We start from the raw sequence: 4,911 nt of genomic DNA, 5'->3' as shown, positions 1-4,911 counted from the left end.
CATCGATCCCTGATGATTCGTTAATTTTCAGAGAGCTTTTTGCAGCATTGAATTCATCATAACTTAGACCATTAAATTTTAGTTCGCTATGTAGATCCATAAGATAGGTTTCAAAATAGGTATTTGGGCATTGAATTTTGAACGCCATGTTAAAGCCGATGTTTGCAAAGAAACTGTTGAAATGTTTGGTAATAGAACTTTTATCGTTGTATTCTGTTTTATTTTTAATTCTATCAGGTAGGGTATTATCCACAATTCTATCCGGTAAGGTATTATCCACAATTATATCAGGTAAGGTATTATCCACAATTCTATCAGGTAAGGTATTTGTTTTGATACTTTTTGTCCCGATTATATCTTTAAAGATGTTCCATGATTTTTTAATATCACCATTGGCATTTTGAAGAAGTTTTGAATAGTTTAGTTTTTTCTTATTTTTTCGAAAAGATTTTTGTAATGTTTGTTGATAAGTTGATTTCATTTTTGTTTTTTAAATATTTTATGTAGAGTTTTTGCTTTGTTTTTTAATTCCACTAGTAATCCATGGACATTTCAAATATTTTTCTTTTACTATTTTTTCTTTAATCGGGAAATGATTATTATAACGTTTTAAGAAAATATCTATAGATGTATTATCTGCGGAGTTGTGTCCTCCAGGTTGCATTTATTATATATTTCATCCCAATCTACTGCTGATAGTCTTTAAATTTTTGAATAACAATTTTATTAATTTTTCTTTTATAAATTTTGGTTTTAGAATTGTTAATTATTCTTGTATCTTGGTTTATTGAAAAGCAAATTGGAAAGTGATCTGAGATATCAGTTTTAACTATACCTGTTTCTAAAAATGCGTTTGTCAGGGTGTTATTTATAGCAGAAAATGAATTTGAGGTTATTCGAGTAGGTTTGTTGATAATCTGAAAGATGCAATGTTAAAACAAACAAACTAAAAAAAAAATCGTCGCATTCTTTTTGTATTTCTACAACCTATATATTTAAATCACTTATGCAGAATAGCTTTTTTTTGTTCTCTATTTATATTATAAACAGATCTTCCTAGTATTTGAAAAAATTTCACCTTCAAGTGGTCGATAACAGGTAGATACTAAAATAATATTAATTTTGGTGTTGGTGATTTCATTTGTAAGGACCTCACAAGCGGAATCAGAAATCGAAAGGTCTTTTCTTACTTTTATTGTTTGATCATTTCAAATATAAGTTGCAATCCCTCCTCCCCCCTTTCCCCCACTCCTATTGTCTGCTTTCCTTTCAGAAGATAATAATTTATAGTTTGGAATTTGAAAGTTAGAATTTTTTTGCATTGATTTATCAGAGCACCAAGTTTCTGTCAGGCAAATCATACTGAATGAGTAATTGCAATCGATTAAGAAATTTTTTAATTTATCAAAACTTTTATTTATGTTTCTTATATTTATGTGTATTGCCATATTATTTTTAAAAGTTTTGAGGTCAGTTTTAAAATTTTTGGTTTTGAAATAAGGCGAATCAAAATTATTTATTTGAAAGATTTGCGTATATACGTCAAAAAATTCATTGAGTATATTACGTGCAGTTTCGAAGATATTAAAGGAGATGTTACAAATATTCTGAATGAATCATTATCGGTACTACTAGACGCTTCAAAAAAAGTTTTCAGAGCTGCTAAATTAATTTTTTGCTTTGGTCTTTGTGTTTTTACCATTTTTTCAATTAAGTAATGATATTTTGATTTCGGATCATTATTATCCTAACACAATTTCCTTTAAGCTGACTCTTTCAGAGTTAACTATTAATTTTTTAATACACATGTTACTGATGGTATCTTAAAGTCGGTATAAACGAGAGAACCCTCATTTTTGCTCCCACTTTCCGGGGGAGCTCAATTTAACTTTGCGTACTGCTCAGAATGCTTGTTTTGGTGGTTTTCCAGAGAAGTTGTTGCTGGAAACAAAAAAGAGTACTTAATCCTAAATAAATTAAAGTACCTACTGAGCAAAAGAACTATGAGTAAAAAAAGGTACCAGAGTAAATAATTTGTTTGGTTAAAACATATAACTGTTTTAACCAAACAAATTATTTCGTTAAATTTGGTTTGGAAGGAAAGCAAGTAATATAAACAATAGTTTAACTTACTTGCTTTCCTTCCATTTCCACCACGTGATTCCTTGCTTTTACACAGCAAACAGACTGCCAGTTTATTGTCTTCCCTGCAAATTTCATAATATTTCCAAATAGGCGATTTTTTATTAAAAGATACCATTGACAAAGCTTTTTAAGAAAACAAAAATTTTAAATAAAACAACTTTTGTTACTTATTGCAGTTTTTTGCAAGCAAAACAGCAATCAAATACGAAGTCTTTTATGTTCACTAAATTGACTTTAAATAGTATTTAAAGTATAATTAACTGCTAATGTATTTATACGGTTTTTAAAAACAATAATTGAGGTCTGTAATTTAAAATAAATTATCGAATTTGTAAATAAGTGAATTGAATTTAGTAAATTTAATTCGTTTATTTACTAATTCTAGTGACAATTTATATTATAAATACATTAACAATTAATATTACCGCAAACAACGCAGTTGCCACTAAATGCTCTAAAGGTGAGTTTCCAATCATCCGTTTTTCTACGAGAACGGGAAAGGGAACGGAAAAATGATCACGTAAGCATGCGCAGTTTTCCTTTGGACAAATAAAAACTTTTATTACGCATGCTCACATGATTATTTTTTCCTTTCCGTACCCTTTCCCGTTTAAAAACGGATGAGTGGGAAACTCGCCTTAAAGCTTTCACTATAGAATTAGACTTATATTATACATATATCTTACGTAACGGGTTATAAGAAATACAACCAATGAGGAACAAAATTTAATGCAACAAATAGTCAGCAAATAACATACTCAAACACGCAAATAAAACTAATACGCATAATTAATTACCCGTAGCGTGATTACGGTATTCACTTTACTACAACAGGTTGGAATCACCCGTGAAATTTTATGTGTTACCAAATATTCGGCTATTCGGCGGAGAGTCATGCCGAATATTCGGTATTTTGCAAAGTCACTTGTTTTATAAGTAATTAAGAAAAAAAGATTAAATCAAAACGCAGCGCTACTTTTTGAAATCTCGACCAAATATTTTATCGAATTTTAATAAGGCGTATTTACCTTCGCTGCGTAATTTTTTCATTTCTTCCCAAAGCTTTCATCGTTGTTTAGTTGTTTCTGGAGCGAAGTCTTCATTGATGTATAGGTCGGTTTCTCTAAAATGCTTTACTGCGTTGAGAATTTTGTTTTTAATCTTGGAAATTTAGGAGTTTTAAGACAGTTGTTCTTGGTTTGTTATGTTTGTATTGACCGATACGATGTTTGTGTTGACCGATACAATGTTTGTGTTGACCGATACAATGTTTGTGTTGACCGATACGATGAACTCAATTGCTACTTAAGCTATTTTTTAAATAGCTCTTATACCGCTTTTTCCCAATTTTCCCAATTTTCTACTGGTATTTCGTGTAATCCATTTATTTTTAGGTTATTTCGTTTTGATCGATTTTCCAACACAACTGTTTTTTTATTTTATATATTTACTTCATTTTCATAGTATTTTTTTATTTGTGATTTTTTCTAATATTTTAATTTGTTGAAAACTAAGACTTTCTTTAATGTCATTTATTTCTTTTTCAATATTCAATATTTTCCATTTATTGTTGTTATTATCTTTGTCTATCAGGTCCAATATATCGGTAATAATTTTAAGGTTTGCACTCATTATTGAAGTTTTTGATTTTTCCTGCTCCTTCAATAATCGTTCTGTTTCATTAAGTATACTTTTTTGTGTTCTTCAAGTTTAGTTGAAATCATTTTTTATATGTTCTTAATTGTTATTTCCATTTTTAACTTAAAGTTTTGAACTTTTTACACTGCGAATAAAAAACGCGTCCGTATACCACGATGTTTTCTACCCAAAAATACTAATATTTTTTGAAATGTTCTTAATTTAAAACAACTGTAAAACTAATTGTTCGAGAAATAGTAACTTTCATTATATCACCGGAATTCAACTATTTACTAATCGGTCCATTTTATTTTAGTTTACACATAAAGTTCAAAATAAAAAACTGCAATATTTGCTTCTTTTTCTTTCTCTTCTTCAGCTATTTCAATAATAACTTAAACAATTTTTCCGTCTTTCATTACTTTTCCCGTAGTAAAAACTACATTGTCAATTGCTAAAGTATCTTTGTATGTTGGGGAGACCGCGGCTAGCTTGCAGCAGGGGTAAATTGAGAAACTGCGTTTATTTTCAGAGTCTTTCATCAGAAAGTGACAAAAATTACACTTAACATTCCTAAATGATCATTTCATCATTCACCATAGTATTATTAGGATATACGCATGCGCATGGGAGATATTTGGATTTATGTGTTTTTTGGACAAAAACATAACTTTTGGAACATCGCTTCCTTTTTACTTTACAAAAAAAAAAAAATAATAATTAGTCAAATGAAAAAAAAAGTTATTGTTAAAATATCAGTCACAATTGGTTTACTGTTTCATGATTTCAGGACTGTTTATTGAAAAAAAAGGCTTTTGGGGTAAGTTGGCAAAACTTTCACGGGGTAGTTGACTCATAGCATTTACAATAGAAAAAAAAAATATTTTTATAAAATTAATTTTTTTGATTTTTAACAATATTAAAAGAATATATTAAAAAAAATTTAAAAATAAATTTTTTTAAGGTTATTTTTTTACAGATAAAAAGTTGGCTACTGTTTTGGCTGTTATACGTTCTAATATTTGGTACCAGCTGAAAGTAATATTAAATTTTTGGCTTAAAATTGTTGCCAAAATAAATAGTAAAAGAATTTCTTTAAATTTTGCACTTAATAGTACATTAATAATC

The sequence above is a fragment of the Hydra vulgaris genome, chromosome 08 (assembly GCF_038396675.1).
Source record: "Hydra vulgaris chromosome 08, alternate assembly HydraT2T_AEP".
Taxonomy (NCBI): domain Eukaryota; kingdom Metazoa; phylum Cnidaria; class Hydrozoa; order Anthoathecata; family Hydridae; genus Hydra; species Hydra vulgaris.
The sequence above is the reverse complement of the archived record's forward strand: the minus strand, read 5'-3'. Positions refer to the sequence as shown.